The sequence below is a fragment of the Vidua macroura genome, chromosome Z (genome assembly GCF_024509145.1).
Source record: "Vidua macroura isolate BioBank_ID:100142 chromosome Z, ASM2450914v1, whole genome shotgun sequence".
Classification (NCBI taxonomy): domain Eukaryota; kingdom Metazoa; phylum Chordata; class Aves; order Passeriformes; family Viduidae; genus Vidua; species Vidua macroura.
In genome coordinates this window covers 6,226,985-6,251,481 of record NC_071611.1, presented here as the reverse complement: position 1 = coordinate 6,251,481, position 24,497 = coordinate 6,226,985, and positions in this window count along the sequence as shown.

Here is a 24,497-nt window from a genome sequence, read left to right as displayed (position 1 = left end):
CCTGGCTTCATTCAGTTGTAGTGGAGTGTTTTGGTTAGCTGTTAGGATCAGGAATCCTTTATTGCTCAATACTGTTATATTTGTAAACTATGGTTTATAAAAAAAACAAAAAACAAAAAACAAAAACAAAAAAAAAAAAAAAAAAAAAAAAAAACCCACAAAAAAAAACCTGATTGCAACAATACTCAGTGTAAAAAAAAAAAACAAACCTCAGTACAATCTGCTAACTACTGGATTTTTTTTTTTTGTTTCTGATTTATTGAAAAAAGGAAGCAATTTTCTAATAAGAATCTAATAATATATATTTAACTTCTTTAGAGTGTCTTAGGCTCTACAGCTGCCTGTCCTAATAGTAGATTAGGTTGGTTATTTAGTATTGAGACAAATATTCAGGCCTGGTTTCTGCTTCAAAGTCCTTGCTGTCTAAGTTTAGATACCTGACATGGAAATGAGAAGTGACAAGTAAATAAAAGAAACAGCAGGGGAGGGAGGGAGCGTAAAAGGATATGGTTTATAGAATTATCATGGAGTTTCTTGAAGGCATGTTTCATCTCACCTAAATTTAGTCATGAAGGTTATATATACCTAGCATTAGCAAAGAGAAGACTATTCCCACTTATGGTCATTGCAGTTGATTAGATGCCTCTAGAAAATTATTTAATTTAGAAATCAATTTAAATGTGAATGAATAGCTTTATGGAGGTTTCTATTTTCTACCTCCAACAACTGAAAGACTCTTAGCTTGTCCTGCTCATTTGACTTTCAGTTGTGATATTTTATGCTAAAAATCTCTTTAAGAAAACCATATAGCTAAGAAAAGATGATAAAATAAAGGAGCAATGATGAGGAATTACCTTAGAGAAAAAGCATGGATATTCATGTCCTCCTTTACACCATTTCAGATGTGTTTGAAAGAACGGCACAGACTGATCCCGTTCTCCTCTTTTAATGCGCCTAAATTTAGGACTCTCTCAGCAGTGTCATTTCTGTGGTGAGACCCTTCTTGCTTCAGAACAACGTTCAGTGAGGGAAGTCCCAACACAGCTCAACCCTTGGCTTTGACAGATTGCACAGGCCGAGTGTCTCACACCTCTGAGCAGCAGCACAACCGTGCAAGAATGATTTAGAAAGCAAGGGCCATCTCCTAAAAACCTTCATATTCAGTGGTAAACAGACTCAGAGACATGGTACGGTGTGAGTTTTCAGACTTCAGAGCACTCAATTCCTCCAACTCTTGTGTTCTAATTTTTTTGTATTACTCTGCTCTTACAAGCTAGAGAGAATAGAGGTGGCATTGCAAGAAACCTCAGGAGTTAAGCCACCGTGCTGAATCAAATCTGATTCCAGGGGATGAGCAGAAGAAAAGAGGAAAAAGGTAAGAGATGCTAAAAATGAAGTTTCAATTGTACTCCTAGACCATGTGTAGGAAGTAAAAACAGGTTTAATATATCTGGGTCTAGTTTATTTTGCATAGACATTTTGACAGGAAAAATAATCTTTTATTCATCAGGGAGTTTGCAAGATAAGTTATGAGTAAGAAGAAGGAATATTACTAGCCTGTTCTAACTTATGGAAGCCTCCAAATGCCAACATCATACAAGTAATTTAAAACTCTTGGCTGAGATATTCACCTCTTTCCATTGGCTAATGGAAAAGAGAGCAGGAATATCCAGCTTTCTGAATGCTGCATAGAAAGATGCTGAAGGCCTGGGAGTGTCTGAGCCAGAGGAAGAATTAAGTCTTCCCTATGAACACCACTTATCTTCTCAGTATTCAAAAGGCTACGCCTGTTTTCAAGACTGTATACCTATTGTACAGAAGAGCACTGGCATTGAAGTTGAATTTAGGCAGTCTGGATATGATCTGTATGGAAATCAGGATGGAAGAGTGTCTTCCAACATAAGGGTTTGATCTGTGGCTAAACTGTCTTTCTTCCATAAATGTCACCACTCTCTAGACTGTAAATATCACCTGCATCATGTGTAATGACAGGTTTTAAAATGGACAGATTTAATGCTTCTTTCTAACGCAGGGAACCTATTGTCATCTAAAGGACAAAATCTATTTTCTTTTTAATTTCCCTTTTCCTTTTTGTTGCAATGAAAATGTAGGTGTAAAGCAATACCCTGCCAAAATTCTTTACACAGCACATGCAGATGAACAAAAAAATAATTGCTGGAAAATGCTTTACTCAAATACACAGAATTCAAAATTAAATCTGTCTCCTCACACCCCAGATTTACACCCACAAAGATGCAGTATATTCACCAGAAATTATGCATACTGAGGGTCTACCCCATAACCTCTCAGAGGTCTTTTTCCACACTTTGTGTAAGCAAGCCACACTTTATAAACTGCATCTATATATCTGCAGGACAAAGAGCAACATAAGATTAACATCTGAACCCGTACACTGATTCTACACAGAGTAAACATAGTCTACATGTCATAGACATGCAATTAAACATTAATATAAACTTCACTGCCTCGATTCACCATAGATTCATATTGCCAAAACATGTTTAAAGAACACTCTTTAAATTTAAATTTATAGGTCATATATAATTTAAAATTAAAGAAGTGATGGATTTGTTCCTCCTCAGTTTAGACATTTTAGAGGACATGTAAGAATAGAAAGACAGCATGAAAATTAAAAAAAAAAAAAAAAAGAATGAAAGTAATGGATTTTTGTTTAGCATATTTACTCAAAATTTGCAAAAGGGAGAAAATATATTTAGTGAGCCTGGTATGGCTTTTGCATGAAAGTTTTGACAAAGTGAAATGTTAAAATCTTATTTTTAATTGAAGTAAATGTGGCTTTTCATCCACCTATTCAACACTTTTAAGAAAAAAATTTGAAAGAGGTGTTTTCAAGAACAATTTTTTGCATAGGTTTTTAAAAGACAAAATATAACTTTTTATTTACAAAAATCATGAAAAAGGTCTTGATTTTTTACAATAATGAAAAAACAAAACAAGGAAGCCTAAGAGAAGTGATGACAATACAGTTTACTGCTGAAAATCTGAACCCTCTTGTTAACATATGAGCTCAAAAATTTCTTCAATATTTAAGCAGAAGTCTTCTCAGTTACACTTCTGGAATGTTGAGGACCCCTCTTGGTTGTTCTTGGTTTACTCTCCTGGATTTTCATAGGACCACAGAATTGTTACAGTGGGAAAGGATCTCCGGAAATCACTCAATCCAACTCCCTGCCAAGGTAGGCTTACCCAGAGTCAGTGACCCAGGAACACATCTCAGTGGGGCTGGAATGCCTCCAGAGAAGGAGACTCTATAACCTCCCTGGGCAGCTGTTCCAGTGCTCTGCCACCCTCAGCATAACGAAGTTCTTCCTCATATTGACGTTGATCTTCTCGTGTTTAGTTTTATGGCCGCTGCTCCTCATCCTGCCACTGAGCACCATGGAACAGCCTGGCACCACCCCCTTGAGATATTTAAATGCATGGGTGAGGTCCCCTAGCAAGTGTTCTTTTTTCAGACTGAACAGGCCCAGCTCCTGCAGTCTCTCCTCATAAAAGAGATCCCCAGCAGCGCGTTGGCCCTCTTGGCTACAGGAGCCCTTCGCTGACTCATGGCCAACCTGACACCCACCAAGATTCCTAGGTTCTTTTCTGCAGTTTTAGTAAAATATGATAAGCTTATAATATCAGGTCACTGTATGCCAGAATTTTGGTGCTGTAGTTGCTAGGTCACCCTCAAATCAGCTACTAGTATGTTTTTCAATTGATAATCGTATGTATGATTTTAAATCCTACAGGAAACAAAGTACTAAGACTTAGGAATATAGCTGGAAATATTCAGATTAAATTGGTTTTCACTTTAAAATGCTCATACATCAACTGGAAAACCTCATACGTCTCTTAGTTTCTTTTGTGCAAACCCACTTTGTTCCAGACTTTCATTCTTTGACATATTAGATCCATATTACAAGCTTTTGGCTGCTAGAGGCTCTGGATTTCATCCATTTAGTGAGGTATTGAGTAAAAAATATATAGATAAATCAATAAATACTGATTTTATTGCTATGGGTTAAAATAAAAATACTAGAAATTTGGGAAAAAGATAAAAGTTCTGTCTGCAAAGATAACCTCTGGATGTTCAGCTCTATTCAGAACTACAATTTCTACCTCCAGATCTGTCAACATTTATTTTCTGAGCTTTAGTTCTTTTCTTCTTCATGACTCAAATTTCTCATTTGTAAAACAAGAATAAGTACACTTGCTCTGGTTATACAGAAGATGTAATTACAACTTAATGAAAGCTGACAGAATTGCCAATTTCAGCTGTATATGGTTTGAGAGGAGAACTGAAATTGTTAATTTCTCATCAAGAAAAAAATCTGGTTTGTATTGTTATGACACATTTGAAACATTTCAATTGACATTTCATCATTTGTATTGTGATATGGGATGTTATGGAATGGCATTGTATGGTGCGTTATGTAATACTAAAACACAGAAATGGAAAGCAATTTCAGGAGAAAGATCAAAAAAAGAAAGAAATAGCTTATTTCAAACAATGTCAAAATGTAGTGTGTTGAATTGTGAGAGCTTTTATCCCATTTTTCTTCTGAACAATGTTATATTGAATCTGACCCAATTTTGTACAGTGTTTAATTTTTGAGTGAACTGCTCAATGCTGATGGGAATGTGGTTTTGTCAAAGATTCTTCTATTTGCTTGAAAAGTGCTGTGAAATCTAAGAGTGAAAAGTGCTATATAAAGACCAAAAATTGCTATAATGGGTCTGATCCCAAGCAGGCTAAAGAAAGATGACAGCTCAGATAACTTTCTCCTCTCCCTTTACACAGTTACGTGAGTACCAACCACACTCCTGTTTCCTGATCTCTGAGGGAAGCGTGCCAAGATCTGGTCTTGAAACTTGTGTCAGTCGATACAGAAGAATCGTGGGCAGCATAAATAACATGGGTTCATGTCAGATGGCTGAACTTTATGAAGTCCTGTAGAGTAAAAACATCCATTGCAGTATTTCCTCTTTCTGGGGTTTATTGCTTGGGTTGCAAGAAAACTATTTGGATTTTGGGGAAAAGCATCATATTTCCTCTTTCCCTTGTGGGTTCTAGTGGGACTATTAAGGATAGATGTCATGATCTTACCCCTCAGATGATCATATGAGTTAATAAGGTGTTTGTTTTAGGGTATTTTTAAGCATTATTTTCATGGAACATATTGGATCTTAATAGCTGTAAATATCTTAGCTATCAGTTGTGCACAAAACTGAGTTACAGGTTCACAAGCTGTTGAAGAAGGCGTGCTGACACAGAGAGAAACAAAAAAAAATATGCCCCCATTGACATAAATGCAGAATTCTATTTTATCATATTCATTTACTGAGAAAATCAGTCTGGAATGCACAGAGAAACAATTATACAAATGCAGATTAAGTCTGATAGATAAAAAGGTGCGAATTTCCAAGATCTAACATTTAAGTTGAGCCATGCCCAGACCAAAGTAACACTCAGAGCTCCCAGTTGAAGGTGCATGAGAAACATCTGTGTGTGATTGGAATAAGGAGTATTTGGATCAATACTTGACTGAGAGCCTGGGTCGCCAGCAGTACAGTCATTGCCTGAGAGCTCAGAGTCAACACTTGACTCTGCCAGGACAGGATGTGTGTTCTAGGAAGTCAGAGTGAAATCTCACAGGGTGAACCATCATAAAAAATCCAGTAGCTATGAATCAGTGACTCTAGCAAGGATAAAACAACAGGGGACCTCAACCTTCAGGGCACAAATTGTTTAAGAAAGATTAAAGGCATTTTCACCCCTTTTTTCCCCTGAAGTATAGTAGTGACCAATTGGTTCTTCTGGCTGCATGTCAGACTCAGTTCCTCTCCAGTATCAAACGCCGACCATCACTGATGAGAGGGCAGTAGGAGAGTGGGACTCTTGGGTGCTAATTCTAGTTTGCACACAAAAGCAAGGCATGTAGGCAGACAAATACCTCAAAGCTGGAAAAAAAAAAGCAACCTATGTGGCTTCTGAGAGTTAGAGGTTGAGACACATAGATCTCTGTGCCTCTAGGTTAAATAAAGTTTTGTCATCCTCAGCCTCTGAAGTGATTAAATTTGTCCCAGTATCATTAGAAAATGGAATTAGCAGCAATATGTGGAGCCACAGTAGCCTGGGGGTGGTTACAGAGGATACAGCGACACCACTCTAATAACAAGGGCTGAGAACGACATGTCACAATTATTCTTGGTGCTGCTGTTGATTTATGTCAATGCAACAGTTCCATGGCATCCATCAGTCAGCTTTACGCTGATCTCCTGAAAAGTAGCTCTGAGTTTGTAAAAGTTACCAAGGCTTGGTAACTTCGGGATGTGCTGGTGGGTCAGGAGAGACGCAACATTTTGTGAATAATGCACTGAAATTGAACATTAGAAGGAGGTTTTCAACAATCAGCCTTCAAACAGTAGAAACAAGGATAGGAAAGAACATAAACACTTTTAAAGGAATAGTAAACTTATTTTCAAAGGATTGTGTAATGTTATATTTATAGTGGGAAAAGATAGGACTTGATAATTCTATGAGTCTTCTCCAAGTCTCAGTGTTTCTGAGAAGAAAGGCATACCATATTTTCATTTCTGCTCTGTTGAAGTCAGTCAGTCATAAACTGACCCTCTTCATTCTTTATTTCCTCTTTCTTTGATGATGGGAAGTATTGAGATTATTCTCTGTGTCCTTTTTTTTAAGTATGCCAAACAATAAAATCCATCAAATTTATTGAAAGTTACAGAAAAATACTTTTTTGATGCAATTCAAGGCCAAGCTCATAGTGAATCTGAAGTGAACTTTACTTAATCTTTTGGCTTAGATAGAAACAGTACAAACAAGAATTTAATTTCCACAACACTAGGTAAACACCTATCCACCCACTGCAGCAGCTAAGAAAAATGTAAAGGTTGTGTTGATAGAGACAAAGTCTGTAGCAGGTATCCATTTCAACAAACAGATCCTAAAGTTTCAATTAAAATTTATTTAATGCTAAAAAATATTGAAAAAATAACAGCATGAAAACTAAAAAACATAATTTCTTAATTTCCAACAAAAATTGAATTATAATTGAGCAATAACTCCAGTTCTTCCTACCTGTCTCTCTTCCATTCAGTTTCTTCACTCACTTGAAAGTAGATGCTTCTCCTAATCTCCAGATTCATTCAGGTATCAGTGCAGCATATAGGAGAGTGGGAAAATCTCTTAGATATCCCAGGCCTTTTATGCCATGCTCTGAAGAACAGAATCAAATGTGACTTTTGAAATGCTTGGAGAATTCAATTTTTGTAAAAGCCATTTTTCTTCCTACAAAATAGGCTGAAAAACTTGCCTCTCTCACAGGAAGTAAAACTTTGCTGAATAAAATTAAGTGAAATTATTTTTATTTTAGCAAAGCAAATATAGTTCCAGATTGGCCACATAACAGACTTGAGAATTAATATTGTTCCTTAGCATAGAACACCAATTTAAAGTATTTATTTTCATTTTATTTATTTTAAATTTATAATTCAATCTGTATTATTTAGCAACCTTCCTAGTGCTTCCCTACCCCATCTCTGAACTTAAACTTAGTTGGGGAAAGTGTTGCAAAAACACAGGAGCTTAAGATTCTTCCTAAGACCTCATGTAACCTCTCAAGTCCAATGTTATACTTGTCTGAGCACTTATAGATTTATTTTTTCTTCTCAACTTTCCTGAGCTGACATAAAGGTTGATAAGCCTGGTGACATAGCAGCTATTATTTCGAGTAGTTTCTAAACAATATAATTTTTGTGCCCTTCTGCTTTCAATAAAATTATAGGTTTCTTTATTTTTATGAAACAATGGCTCTCAGCCCTGTGCTATCTTTCCTGGGCAAAATACCCATGAGATTGCCGTGTCTCACCATTAATGCAATTATTTCTGCTGACGTCAGTGCAAGCATTGGCTCTGCTGAGGTCTCCATCCACAATGTCACTTGTGAAGACAGAATTATAAACAATATATTGTTATTTATCCTGCCTGTGTAAACCAAATAAATAAAAACACTAAAAAAGTAAAGCAAACCCAAAACCAAATACTTCAAATAAATACAAATACTACCAATAAACACAAACTCTGAGAAATAAAATAAGCTGTTATTTCAAAATACAGAAAAATAAGAGCTATATTTATGGAGATGCACTGGTGAGAGATCAGGTGGGAATGTGAAGAGTTGATAAATTCTCATTACCTCCTCAGGGCTGAAAACTGAAATGGCTTGGTAGGCATCCACTGGAAATTCAATCAGGTATCTGCACATAGCAGGTATTCCCTGCAAAAATCCAACATGTGTAGATCTCAGTTAGTGTTTAGGTGTTCCATCCCTGAGCAGTCAGGAGTGGAGGAGTCCTGTCAAGATCTCAAGCTTGTCTAAGGCATGAGATGAGTAAACTTTAAAGGGCTTGCTCCACCTTTTTCCTCTCTACATCCTCACACTCTTAGGTTTGTTTCTAATAAGGGAATCAAAATTTATCTTAATTTTTCTTTTTCTTCCTTGACAAAAATTTTGAATGTCTTTAAAGTCAGCCAAAAAGAATAGGGCAGGAGGATATTGGGTCCACCCATGATGTTGTCTCTACTTGCATGAGGCAGCAAGCACTTAAACTGAAGGAGGAAGAGATAACCATGCTGGTGACGGATATGAAAATTTAGGGGACCTCAGGAACTTTTTGCTGTCTCTTTCAACAGTAAAAGAACTTTCTGTCCAGACACAAATCTCTAGCCCTCAACTCATGTTCTGATAACCCACAAGTCCTCTTGCTGAAACTCATGAATATCTTTCTGCCTGGTCCTAAAAATTGAGCCTATCCTCCCAATAAACCTTCTTCCTTCACTGGTATCTCAATGTTTTGCTTTTATTGGATTGCATCAAATATAGGCTAAACCAGATTTCTTCTAGGGAAGAAGGAAGAGCTGACACACCATGTCCAAGTAGGTGAAATCAAAGTAAAGAGAGCATTAGTGTAATTTATATAGCATTTGGTAGTATTGCCCAAAAATGTGACCACACTTGTCCAGGAAACATAAATGTCAAATTGAATCAAGATACTTAAAAGCCCCAGGAATTATCTAGGAAAAGAGTACTTATTTTAATAAATTAATTTGACTGGTTTAGATCAGCAAAACAAAGGCAGAGAAGGTATTAACTGTTTCCTATTAAAGAAATAAACACCAACATGACAATTCATTCAGTTTTACTAATGTCCTGGTAAATGGAGGTACTGCACTTAATACAAATGACTATCCAAAGGTATTTCTGCTGGAAGAAATTGCTAACCATCAGAGAAGTTTTATTCTGGAAGAGTCTTCTATCAAGAAAAATGAGTGCAAATGCCTTAGGTAATCTGAAATTTCTTTGCTGGTTTTTCTGGCTTTGGTTGTTTGTTTTTTTTTTTTTTTTTATTTAAAGAATAATTGTGACCACTTTCTTGATGGCATTATTTACCTTAGTTTTCTATGACAATAAGTGACTGAATTTTGTTGTTAGAGATCCCTTTCCATCCATGTGTGGTTTTATGTGTTATAGGTATACAGACTCCCACAACAAACAAACAAACAACCCAAATAATATATTTACATATTCTGAAGTAGCTGATACCCTCAGAAATTTTGCAAATGAGACAAATCCAAATGTACACAATTAACATCCTGCAGTACCTTCTGCAGTACCTTCCACCTGATTAAACTAGCTATATATAGCCAAACTCTGAGTTCATTCAGGCAAGCAAAATGGCGTTTATGAATTTTATTTGAGTTTTATGCTCCAGATCCTTACTCTTGAACATATCTTAATAATTTAGTTGAACAACAGATTTGTCTGTGTAAGACTTTTTGGTAATGCATTCTATTCTACTAAGTAGTCATTAGGCTGCCTGCCCTAATGACTATGATACAGACGTGGAATTCAAGGAACCTGGGTTTTATTTTGTCATTAATACAATGCATGATTTTTTAACAAGTCACTCTCTTACAATGAGAACTTGCATAACTTTGAGGTTTTTTTTGTGAAGCAGGAGCATCCAGACAGTTTACTCTTGAAAAGTGCTGGTTTCTCTCCGCTGGATATAAGATGAGCATAACCTGCTGTTGAGACCTACACATCTAACATTTAGACACTTAAATTATAGAAATAATTCTGGCTGTGTGTTTCAAAAAGAAATTGCATTAAGGCATTAATTCATAACCTCTTTCTTTTTTTTTTTTTTTTTTTTTTTTAAGTTTTAGTGTGACTAGTGTCTAATTTCAAAAATGAAACAAAACAAAAGAAAACACAAAACCCAGAAATCATCCAAGATAAACTACCCTATGAAAGTCCAAAAAAACTAAGAGTAATGCTAAGTTTAAGGAGTCTAGTTGGAGCAATATCCAGCAGATAAAATGAATAATCCATAACATTTGCAACAAAAAATGTGGAGAAATTTTGACCTTTCACAGTATCATACAGTGGTTTGTTGAAAGGGACATTGAAGACCATCTCATTTCAAAATCCTGTCATGGACTGGGATACTTCCCACTAGAACAGGTTGTTTAGAGCTCTATCCAACCTGGCTTTGAACCGTTTTTGGTATAGAACATCCACAAGTTCCCTGCTCTCTCTTTGCCACATTCTGAGGAAATAACTTCTTTCTAATATGTAATCCAAACTTGTCCTCCTTCAATTTAAAACTATTCTCCCTTGTACTGTCACTATCTGCCTGTACAAAAAATTCTTCTCCTTCTTTTTTATAAGGCTCCTCAAAGCACTAGAAAGACACAACACAGACTCCCTGGAGACTTCTCCAGACTGAAAAACCTTAGAACTCTCAGCCTTTCCTCAAACAAGAGGCGTTCCATCCCTCATCCCTCCTGTTGTACAATAGAGGGGGAGATCATGTATAATTTAAAATCACAGGTCACAGTACATCCTGAGTTGGAAGGGACCAAAAGGATGGTGAGTCCAGCTCCTGGTCCTGCACAATCTCGTGCCCTAGAGTCACAACCTGGGCCTGACAGCATTGCTCAAATGCACCTTGAACAGGATTGGTGCTGTGACCACTTCCCTGGGAAGACTGTTCCAGTTCCCAACCACCTTCTGGGTGGAAAATATTATTCAAAATATTTTGCCTTTGACTTGCTGTGTCTACTCTAACAAATGTTGACATTCTCCCTTTCTCTCAGAATTTTTTGCCCCACATCCTTATCTTGGCTGAACAAAATTTACCATCGTATTACATCCTTGTCATCCTAAGAAATGCTCCAAATAGCTGTGGGTGGAAGTATTAATTGTGGAATATTTCCTGAGTAATGTTTTCCCTACCTTAGCATCTCATTGGCATATATAATCAGGATTATCCTCTGATCATAGATTCAAAATCAAGATTTTGATTGATTTTTTTTTTTTTTTGATAAATAAGGTAGAGTTCTCTAGAGAGGGTTAACAGTCACAGGAGCAAGTTCTTCTTCTCAAGCAGTCCACCTTGTAGACTGTCCAAATTGTTCCTAGTATCAATCCTCCTTCTCTTTAAGGTTATCTCACAAATTAGGAGAAGCAAAAAGAACAGACCAGAAACACGGACGAAGCTGAGATCCATTCAGTTTTGTTCTTCTCCAGACTTAGTAAATTAATGTACTGCCTACATAAATGAAGTACCTAAAATTTATTGTTGAATGAAGTGAAAAAAGTCTAAGGCTTGACACAAAATTTAATTCCTTTAGGAGACCTTTCCTATGAAGAGTCCAGTCTTTGCCTGCACACAATATTCTCTCACAAGAAGACACAGTAGAGATAAAATCCCAAAAAGCATCAATAAAAAATTCCTCAACACCCTCTATGATCACTAAAGTAGCATGAGTTATGCTAGCAACTTGATCAGATTCATGTCAGAAGTTTGGGCAAGTGAAATGCTTTCAAAGAATTCCCCTAACTCCAGAAAGAAAGGACATTTTTCTACCTCAGACTGTGATAGAAGTGTGACAGCAAAACTGAGATCCTAAAAGCCTGAACAGAAAAACAAGAATACCTGTTTAAGTGCCTACAGCAAAAAAAAAAAAAAAAAAAAAAAAAAAAAAAAAAAAAAAAAAAAAAAAGGGAAGAGAAATTGTAATATCAAGAGATGACATACCTGAAGGTTGTATTTTTCTCAGTTCATTTCCATTATGTTGGACTTGCCCTTCCTGACAAGGTCTGAAGAAGATGTAGTTTATGAGGGTGGTTCAAGTGTGATAAAGAAGCTGCAAGTTGGGGACATGAAGGGTTAGGTGCCCTTGAGGAGTGAATGGGCTCAAGTGCTCTGCAAGGATTGATGTTATTAAGTTGAATTATTATTATTAGCACTTGTACAACATAGAGAATGGATGAGCAAAAGAAGTGAAAAAAATGACACATGAGCAAAAGTGAAATTAAAATGCAATGCATAAAACATTGCAAATAAACTACTAACACTTCATATTTGTAAATACATATCTAACATATGCTAAATTAAAAAAAAATCTGAAGAAAGCACAAACATGTAAGATCAACTAGATACTTGTTTCAGACTCTGCCTTAAAATCAGATAAAAATAAATTATAGTCCACCAATTAATGCAGTAATCTGCCTTCCCACAAAAAAACCCTTGTAGCTGGGAGCTATATTATGTGTCCCAATGAGCAGTGTTTAATTGGAGTCAACTTACTGATATAGGACAATTGTGGTATCCAGTTCATGGAGAAAATGGGTAATGCTACATCTAGATTTTTATGGAGAGATGCACATTTCTGCATCTCCTACACGTGCCTTTGAGTGAATAGGTGTGTGTGTGTGTATATATGTATAAAATATATGTGTTTGCTTGTGAGCACATAGGACAAAACATATATAGAAAAGAACAGCTGTGCTTGGATTTCTGAAAGGATAAATCAACTCTATTAAATAGCAAGCCCACTGCTTTTATCAGAACAACAATCACGCAATAACTTTAAGATAATACATTATTGCTTGACATTTCACGCTGCTATTTTTGCTCTGCAAGTTGAGCTGTTTGGCCCATGGTTCATGTATTTTTGATTCTTTTTACCATTTATGTTTTAGATGAAGAAGAGGCAGATGGCAAGGTCAGTCGTTCACAATGGGCTGTGATGAACCTTGCTAGCATGTATACCAGAAGACAGTATCCAAATTACACATCAGGGGAATGGAACAGAGGAGAGCATTTTTGGGGTAGCAATGAGAAGAGAATTCTGTGCAGTCATTATGCAAAATTACAACACATTTTATACTGGAATATGTCTAAATCACCAAAGGTCTCCTCCCTTAAGCTTTTTTGGACTCTTCATAACTATCCTCCAGGATTTAGTTTGAACTTAAAGTAATACTAAAAATATTTCCTGTCTTCCTTTCTGGAATTGGCTCACATTTTGCAAAATGTGCCCTCTCCCAGCCCCTTGTGCACCCTAAGCCTCCTCACTGGGCCATGAGAGAAGCAGAAAAGGCCCCAGCTCTGTGCAAGCCCTGCTTGGCAATAATAAAAACATCCATATATTATCATCAGTTTCCAGCACTAATCCAAAATGCAGCCCCATAACATCTCCTATGGAGAAAATTTTCTCTACCTCAGCCAAAACCAGCATATTTTATCATAGAATTTAAGAAAATTTTGAGGAATAAACAAGTATTGACACCGATTTATTAAGTATAATTATGTCAGGTGTCTCATGTTTAGTCTAAGTATCTATAGAGCAAACACTTTCATAATTTTGATCAGCTCTCTCTTTACCAACCTGCATAATGACTATTTAGTAAGAACATAACTTGTAGAGTAATATCTCATCCATGTCACATCTCACATTTCCACAGTGTCTTTCCTATGGTTTTCCTTACAAATATTGGTGCTTTATCTTTCCAAAACTTGTGTGCCAAAGAGCCAAAGGCATGACTTGAGGAATGTGCATTCATAATGACTCCCATGGAGTCCTCACCCTGGACTTACCCACAAGTGGGGAAAGCCTAAGGGTTGTGTCCAGCACCCAATCATTCCACATCAACAGCAGAGCTGACAGCCCTGCATGTGTCAGGCCCTCCATGCCATAATAAGGCCTGACAGTTTTAGAGCAGTGTTCATTTCTACTGGTTAAATATGTCAGAAACCTAAAAGGAATTTTCCACAAGAAAGAAAAAACAAACAAACAGACAAACAAAAAACCAAAAAAAAAAACAAAACAAAACAAAAAAAACAAAACAAAACAAAACAAAACAAAACAAAACAAAAAAAACAAAACAAAACAAAACAAAACAAAACAAAACAAAAAAAAACAAAAAAAAAAAAAAAAAGTATTAATAAAACTACACTGATTCAAATGACAATGCCAGACAGGCTGAAAATCAGGACAAGAGACAAAGAATGGTACAGAAAGAGGGTACAGGGTAAATGAGACTGATAAAATTCCTATTTAAGATAATTGGATATTAGTCCATGCGCTTATTTTATGTAGTCCAATGTGAAACTATTCTGCAGGAAATGTTCTCACTGAGGAAAATCAAAGCCAGGAGACCAATTGTCCCCACTCACATTCTAAAGTTTGAGAGTTCATTTATCACATATCACTGTGCATACTCATGTCTTCATGAATTAATGCAGGTCTACGTATGAAAATCAAAGTTTCTTACACATATAAACACCACATATCTGAATCAATCTATTGAAGCCAAAGAGAGTTAAATATTTAAACAAGCTATGTATTGAAATGCATTTTTAATGCTGTGAAGTCATTCTGATGAAAGATTACTCAAGAGCCTTCATTACTGAGTTTAGAGAGTAATGTGGTATTATTGGAACAGATGGCACAGCTGTTTGCAGCCTCAGCCCCCGCCCGGCCCCCCCGGGGTAAATCCAAGTGCCACTCCTGTGCAAAGTCATCTGCTGGCAGCCAACGGCCCGAATGGATGGATTGCTGCATCCAGCTCCCACCTCCACGCATGACAGCCAGGATGGCTAAAGTCTTTAAGAACAGGCTCCTTAAAGAGAGCAGTGCCTTCTGTCATGCCTTGTTTCCTGCACACTGCGTAAGGCGGGAAGGGGAAGGGGGAAGCAGTGCCCCGAGCACTGAGTATGAACTCGTTGTGCCGCTCTGTGACTTAATTGCTAGGATTATGTGGTATCATTATGTCAACTGCAATTGTCTCTGTTAATTTCAAGCTGGCATCTCCCCCACCCCCCCCACCCCCATCCCGCCTTTCTGTCTTCCCTCCCCCTTGCTGACTGAGTGAGCGTGGGTGTTGTGAGAATGGCAAAGACAGGGAAGAACCAACTGGACACAATTTGGTGGTCATTAATTAAAAAAAGACAAAGGAAGAAACAGGCAAGTGTTATGTTGGGGTCTGTGCTGTGGCAGTCCATGAAAGAATTAGCTGCATGGCTATTAACACTGTCACAGCTGTAGAGAAAAGGAGCCCTGCACCTCAGGGGGTACTTCTGAAGCTTTTCCTTGCATTGAGTTTTCTGTTGCACACAGGTACAAAGAATATAAGTCTATGACAAAGTCCCTGGCTTCCAGATTTACACAACAAGACCAGATGCAGCATGTTCTCTTTAGTCTGTATTTGCAATACTGCATACAAAGAGGGTACACAAGGTCTCCAAATGCTTCTTTCCTGATTTTGCACTGATGTGGTTTAAGTAGTTTTTGTGGAAAAAAAAAAATCTAGTTTATTTGTGCATCCCTTTATCCAGCTAGTGAATAGTTTTAAGTTTTCCTAATGGTTTCTTAAGCTGCTCCATAACATTCAGTTGTGCTGCATTATATTTTGGAACAGAAGCTAGAATCCAGATTAAAGGAGAGGTATTTTTGGGTAGCATCTGCTGGAGAACCATTAGCTTGCTAGTCTCCATCAGAGAATCCTCATGTAGATTTAAGTGTTTCTGCAAGCTGAAAGTACCTACCTGGGTGTTGAACATCCAAGGTAGATTTGACATATTAAATTTCTATTCCAGAAATAATAAGTAAAGCCACAGAACATTTAGTGATGCCCATTAAGTTCTGTATTTTCTCCAGAAGTCTCCTCTCTAAGCTCAAAAATACCTTTTTCCTTAATTGAACAGTCTTTCTATTGCACTGGTGATCTTCTTCCTGAGTCCAAGTCGGGCTTTTCCTTGGTAAAAGTCGCAAAGGTGGAATTCAATATTCTTGGGAAGATCACATAAATGGCTTGTATAACAACATTAGCTCTTCCTTACCTCTACTACAGAAAATTCATTTCACATGTGTTAGAACTGCATTTACATTTTCCATAGCTCCATGGATGCTTCAAAGTCAAGCTGCAATCAAGTAAAAAAAGAAAGTCTTCCTTCAGACTTTACCAAATAAGTAAATTCCTGGCTTTGTGTAAAGTTTTACTTTTTTAATCCTTCATCATGCAATCTCTGACCCAGTGTTATTACTATTTAGTTTCTGTGGTCAGCTCTCTTTTTGGATGGTAAATAGTGGCTTTTCTGCTTTTGCATTACCTATTAATTGTGAAATACTTGGAAATTTCTTTTCCTTGCAAATCATTTGAAGCGTAATTATCAAACAAAGCAGCAAACACAAAAACAGTTCTTGCTCTGTTAAAATTCTTAAATTAAGATTTCAGTATTATCAGACAAGCAAATAAAGCATCAAATGAGGTCCATAGAGAGGATAATGCATTAGAATAGGAAAAAGGATTTGCCTAATTTAAATTCTTTGCTTTTCTAAGTGGTTGTAAATACTACCAGATTTAGGAATCCAATATAGGTATGCTCATAGCAGCAGCTTGGGTTGCCGTATGAAATATAACATGGATATTTCTGACAAGTACCTAAAAACTGCCCTCAAATTTCTAGGTAATGTAATTTTTTTTTTTTTTTTCTTCTCCTAAGAATGTTATGTTAACTCATCTCCTATTTGGAGCAGACTAAGAATATATGAGCGGTTACTTGACTCAGATGACAAGCAATAACTCCTCAAACCAGCACAGCTCTATTGATTCCTAAACAATACTAGATGGAAACAATACTAGATGGCAGTGATTTTTATGCATGTAGAGTTTTAAGTGGGGATTTATAAATTACAAATTTACAAATTATAAACTTATGGAAGGGCACAGAGATGACAATGTAGATTTTGATTTTCAGCATTCTGCAGCTGTTAATATTTGATCTCAGGAAGAATTTAAAATAGAAATTATTTATCTAAGAAATTTTTCAAACTCTTTAGAATGTGGGTATCTGTCAAGTGAATTAGACAAAACAGCTGCCATGGTCAAAATCTAGCAGCTTCTATTCAGATAAGTTTTCAGTTCTGTTTGGAGAATTGCCTAAAGAGACGCAAGCTTGAAAAATGTTGCAGGTAAATTTAAAATAAGAACCATTGCAGAAGTGTACTTTTACTTCTCTACTTGTTTTATTTACTTTTAAATCAATGCCATTTCCTAGAAATCAAGTCTATAAAGGAAGTTAAAGAAAATGGGAGGATTCAAACTAAGATACAGCACTCAGTTGTGATGATCACCAGATATTTTAATGGCCTTAAGAATTGCTGCAATTTGCATTAAACTGAACTGCGAGACAGACACAGAAACCAGTTTAAAAAGTTATGCTTTCCTGGAAGAACTGTCTGTTAAAGGGCAAGCTACCACTCTAAATGGATTCTTAATGGAAGTTAAAACATCTTTGAAAAGTCATGGAACTCTCTACCATGATCTACATGTTTTACCCTCAAATATATTGCTAGTTTTTCATATTTATACTGCATAGTCTTATGAAAAACAAAACAGAACAGAACAAAAAAAGCACAAAAGACGATGGCTCCATGGCTTGCTGGGTAAAGTGTTGCAGAGTAGCTGATTGGCTCTGAGCCAAATCTGACCCTTAAGCTTCCCACTGCAGTGGCTTGATCCTAGAAAATTACATATTATCTTGGTAACTGCAGTGTGTTAATGTGTTTACACAGATTTTCTACCTGTGGTGGTTTATGTCTTTTAAGTTTCGAGTAGGGGTTCTGCCCATGAAGACCTACCCTCACATCTATAGAACTGCTTCAAACCACCCTTAATTTCCAGAAGTGCTCTCTTCAGTTTTCCACTTTATTTATGTGGCTTGCATTCCATTTACAGGGCTTAAAGCATTAGTATAAAGAAGCTGGCAAGCAGAAAACCTTTTTGGCTGGGAAGGTAATGGAATTCTGTTCAGTTATTTTACCAGGAGTAGAGGATGATTAGCACTAATTATAGCTTGTGACACTGAGAGAAATTTGGAGTAAAAATGCAAAATATCCTTTAAAAATAACTATTGCAGTAATAATGTTAAGCATCTTGTAGCAAACAAACAAAAAAGCTTTCTGTTTGCTGGACTCTATTTTTTGTTTAATTTTATTTTGTAATGCACTTGAACTTCATGGAAACTGTTTCATATTTGACAGTGTTTTGTCAGTAGAATACTCCTTTTCCCTGTTTCCTTCACACATTTAGAGGGAATAGAACAGATTTGGGCAGACAGCAGAGAAAAACACAGAAGTGGCAAACCCTGTGATAATTCATATTTAGCTATTTAAGAAAGAACTAAAAGTAAACAAGCTAATTTTCCTAATGTTTACCAAGGGAGGTAGTCAGACAGGTATCTGCTACCCAGACATCCACAGTACTTTACCAACAAGATACTGTATTACTTATACATGCAATATTGGCAATATTCTCATAAATTGAAAAATATTTAACCTGCAGTTAGAGGAGCAGACACCAGCCTTTAAAACAGTCAATGCAGCCCTGCCCACAGAATGGGCATCTGAGCACCTACAGTGGAACAATAGAGAGAGTCCAAAATTGCTCCAGATTTGCTCCAACAGAAGTTTATGTTTAACTCTGGAGAGGAAGTTCTGACCACACTCCCAAAAATTCTGTGAACAGCAGCCCTCAAGGACAATATCTGAACTTCATTAAGACAAAGCTGTTAAACAGGAGTGCCCTAATGGACTGAAGCTGAAGCTGTGCTTCTCTACGGAGGGAACAGAACTGTCTCACAAAGGCTAGCAATTTCTCATTCAGGAAGATATTTATAGCTAGAATTCATACTCTCTGAAATCAGTGCTTTAGAAATATATGCATAATTTCTTCTAATATGCCATTAAGACTTTTCAAAACACTATAATCAGATCAGGTGTCTCCATTTCATTGGAAGCTGATAACAAAACTCATCCTTTCCATTCATCTCCAACTTGATTAATATTAAAATTTATATCTTTTCACCAACTATGTGTTTTTTTCACACTATAAGCTCCCCCCTAATATCTGACTTTTTTCCCTTCTTTTCTCCTGTAAAAGAATATAGTATAGTCTATTCAAGGCTGTTTTGTCTTTTTTTTTTTTTTTTTTTTTTCTCCTAATCAATGATTCTCAGGTGCTAGGACCCTGAAGCAATACTTTTGGTACATGGGGCAAATAGATGTTTTTTGCAAGTGAGGCCTTGAGTAATTCCAAGAAAACATGCCTGCAGGTGAAACTGAAAAGTGTCGCTTTTCAGTGCTAGAAAGAGAAGATCTAGAGCAGTGACTCTCAGCCTTGGAGAATTGGAGTGGCACTTCATCACTGAATAGAGCCACATGTTAATTATGCTGTTACTAATTTTTGAGTTACTATCAGAAAATAATGTATGGTGATTTAACATCTTGTTAAGTCCAGGAAAAAAAAAAAATCTGCAGTAGGAAAAATAAGAAAATGATGGGTTTATCCTGGGTATTTAGTCAGCATGTGCAGTCAGTCAACATCATTGCATATTGCAGTTTGAGTTTCCAAGCCTTTCACTTCCTTTTATTAGAAGCCTTCTTCAAACTCCTTTTAAGTAGGTGGATGGTTCCTGTTGATATGCACAAATTTTGGAACAGACACTAAAAGAGTTAAAAGAGCATAAAGGATTGTGAACCTTAGTCTGAATATCTAATTACAGTTTTGTTTTTAGCCCAATGATTTTCTTCATGCTGTGTTGGATAAATGCCTTTTTTTTTTTTTTTTTTTTTTTCCCTAAGACACTGCTACTTTCAGGGCCATGCTGTCTTGTGTGATACTGGGTGGGTTCAAATCACATATCATTGAAGCCTCTGGACAATTTCAATCAAATCTGATAGAAAATGCCGGAGTCTGAGGGTTAATCCAAATCCTGCCTTGCAATGAGGAAAGACATAAGTTTATTTTTTTTTTTTTTTCTTATTAGCTATTGAAAGAAAGAGATAGTATATTCCATATAAATCTGAAGTCAATGAAGGAGAATCAGATACCATGAGACCTGAAATAAAAAACAAAACTTCATTTCAACATTACTCCTCATCTAATATCCATAAACTTATTTATGGGATAGAAAATCTTACACAGCTGACCATACCTCAAACTTCTGCTTACAGAACATGTTCTTTGTGCAACAGTTTTCACAAAGGATACTTTTGACCACCCATCATAAAAAAGAAATATAAATGTAGTAGATGAGAGAGCTCTTAGGGGTCAGAGTGTGAAAGTAATTTTTTTTGTTTGGACTGAAAATGAAAGGACTCCCAAGTCAGTTACATAATCCAAAGAGAGGAAAACATGATTCAGTGTGAAAAATGTGCTGGTCTTTCCTACTGGAGAGAAGCAAGATCAGGAGGTTGAGAAGTGCCTCTGATGGGTTTGGGCCTGGCACTGAGATCAAGCTCACCTCATGGACTTTTAGATTTAAATATAGATATGCTGATGAGGATAGAGATTCTCCATGTAGAGAATAAAAGATTTGCCTAAAAGGCAAAGGTGTATGTTCTCTTCTTCTGTGGGAGAGGTCTTCTACTTAGAGCAGCTTGTAGTATCCCTTTGTACCAAAAGCTGTTTCAGCCCATGGGTTAAAGTAGAGGAACTGTTAAGGTTTCCAGATTGATCTGAATTCCCTGTTCTATCATCACACCAATTTTAAGACAGTTAATATGTTACAATATGTTACAGAGTATAACAGTGAAACAATGAGAGATTATCGGCAGGATCTCATCTAATGAGACCCATGAAGATTAAAAAGTAATTGTACTGATGTGGTCATTCTGTACCTGAGCTCAGTAAAACTGTGTGGACATAACAGATGTGATCACCACAATATCAGATATTTCATGTCACATTCCACTGCTTGCTGTATGCATTCAGATACAGTCTCAAGAAGAGCTCTGAAACCAGGTGGGAACATCATAATAAGACTTCTGAAAAGCAGAAACAGTAGGAATTCAAGAAATCAACATTCATTTAAATTACATTATTTATTTTGGGTAAGAAAAACAAATGGAAATCTTGACTGTTTTTACCTGGAGGCTCATAGCAAGGAAGCACAAATAACAGTGCACTGTAAAATTTTTGAACAGCTGAATGCTTCTACAGATGAAAATAAAGAAAAAGAATTAACACAATTCTTAGTCTAAAGAGCTTAAAGTAATCTGATATAACTTCAAGTACCAAAATGAAATTCTTCCAGGTTTAATCACCTGCTTTCCCCAGCAGCTGGAGGAGAAATACAGAGACTTATCAAGACTGGTTAAGGTGGATGGAAAACATGTTTTCTCAATATTGAGCATCTGGATTTGATACATCTGCTGAATAAGCTGATGAGCCTTCTCTTAGGAAACTTCTACTCTTTCTAAGGACATTTAAAGTAGGATTCATCTCAGTTAACTCCTAAGTGTTGGTTTAGTCAGAGCCAATTAACTCAGCTCCCTTTGCAGTCAGTGCAGTCTGAAAAAGACTCTTTCAACCATTGTAATGAAATCCTTTTCAGAATCAACCATTCTAAAAGTTGACTCTCCCTGCTCTCTAATAATAGCTCAAGTTCCTAATTTTTCTAGGTACACTTTTGTATTCCATAATGTATAAGGCATATAGGTAGATATATGCAAATTCAAATACATGTAAATGAACATATTTATGTGTGTGTGCTGCTCACTTGTCAATTGAAAAGTTCCAAAGTCTTCTTTTAATGTTCTACATTAAGAAAACCTATTCAAGGATGAGGTTCTTGCTCAAAAGTACACCTGTTTTAAGGGGATGTCTCAATTTAATTTAATTTTGAGATCTAGCTTATTTTGAAGATAACTTGTTGACTTTATAGTGCTCTTATTTCTTAAAAAAAAAAAAAAAAAAAAAAAAAAAAAAAAAAAAAAAAAAAAAAAGATTTCTGAGATCAGATTGAATCCTTGGCAGTTTAAATATTAGATGATCAGAATTATCATCATCAGTGTTCTCTTATACTTTACAAAAAGGCATCAAATTACTGTAGGTCTATTTTCATAAACCAATTTTATTTGATATTAGTTATATTACCTTCCTTTAATTCTATTTTAATTAAATCTCATATTAGCCATTTTATTGTTTGCCTTAGGTTAACTTTAAACTGACAAAAGGACATTTATCAGAGTCATCCCATTTTCCTTTCTAAATGTTTCTGTACTTTGAATTTTTCCTGATCTTTGGTGATTTTTCCGTGCCACTGGAGTTCCTATTATCCATTACATTCCAGACAAAACTTCACCCAGCTTTTTTGAAACTTTTCAAATATTTCGGGGTTTGTCTTCCTTCTTTACTTCCTCTATAATTAATGAAAGCAAAGTATTTCAGTTCCATCACCTAGTGACCTGTAAACAACTTTTAACTTTTCTTCAACTATGTGGCAGAAAGACATTGATTGCTAGGTATTAGTCAATTAAAACTTATTTTTCTTTTTTTTTTTTACTATAAGATAGTTTGTCATTCTCTGTTCGCTCTTGTCCACTGTATTCATATTTAAAAGGTTATGTCAACTTATTTTTAACTCTTCACATCAGGTTTCAGTAATACCAGCTAGGTCAAATTTATGCTCACAAATGAGCAATTCCCACTCCCTGTGTTTATTATCCAGGCTCCAAGCAGTGGTGTACATGCAATTAAATAATTTCTTCTCTTCGTGTCTTTCAGTGTCTTGATTAATTTGGTCCTCAGCCTTCTGATTTTGTTCTAAGTGAGTACATGTTTGTTCCTATTTTTCACCCCTTTTCTTCCTCAGTTTAACACCTGACTGACTACAATTATTGCAACTTGTTCCTTTGTACTAATTAAGTTTTAATCAGAATAAACTAATTGTCCAAAACTAGAACTTTATAGGATTAGGTACAGGCTTCAATTAAACTCTCATCTAAAAAAGATTTTAATTTCCAGGATAATTTTTGGTCAGAAGAACAATTCTAGGGTAGCCACTAGCTAGGACATACATACAGTCTTGAAGTCTTGAATACAATTTCCCATGAGATTCATTTAATCTGCAGGAATTTTATTTTTTTTACCTGAGTAATCAATTTTCAGTTTTTCCTATTATGGATTTTCCAGCTGGTATATTTGCTTGCATGTGTGTTTAGTTCTGGAGTTCTGGACATGCAAATTAAGTCATGATTTACATATGGTTTGATATGCTATCTGATGCAAGGAAAACATTTGAGCGAATACAGTTTTGGGGGTTTTTTGGCGGACATCACCCATGACCGTAAGTCATTTAAATAAACACACACACAAATATGAAATTTTAGGCAAAAATATTACATAGATGAGTTGTTTATTTTTTTTTAATGGCCATTTAGTCATATGGGGAAATAATTTTGCCCTTTGTCTCCTTCTAGCCAGCTTGCTTTCCAGAAGATTTTTGATTTTGAAATTTCTGAAAGAGAAGTCATCCAAAGTTTAAGAATCTGATTTAACACAGAATACACTCAGAATTTCTTCACAAAGTATTTTAAATTTAGGAGGAACATACTTTTATTGTTTTCCACTTTCAGAATTTTATCTTGTATCTTTTCTGCATTTACAAGATAGAAAGGATTTCTGAGAAAATTATATGGGTAGTCTTCTCCTGTAGCCTTTTTTTGAGTTCCCTAAAATCTTTTACATACACTGCAATTAAGAATATACACCATCAGCTAAAAGACCTTTTGCATAATAACTTTAAAACTTTCCACAAGCTTTATCCATAGTTCTAGTGGCTTGGTCTTGGACTTTTCAGGGTATCTTACACTTTGCATTTCCAAAAGCACTTTTTAATCCACATAGTAAAGAAAATATCTTGCAAATTTTATCTGACTCCTTCAGCTGGACACCTTGTTTCACTGGGACTTTCATCATTACCAACAACTGTAAATTACATTTGAGTATTTCTAGTTTATTGCTGAACTGTGTCTTCAGACTGTTTACCTGATATTCCATATTGAAGGTCTACTGAGAGGAGACCTTTTCCTTTTCTTTCTAACAGTATATCTGCCCACAAATCTATCTCTAGTCATAGCAAATTGTAATTCAGTGTCTTGTTTATGCTGGCCCCGAGCTACACACCTCCCACTCCAATTATTTCTTTATCCTCTGTTCATATTGCTTTTTTTGGTTTGTTTGGTTGGTTGTTTTTTTGTTTTTGTTTTTGTTTTTGTTTTTTTTGGGGGGTTTTTTTGTGGTTTTTTT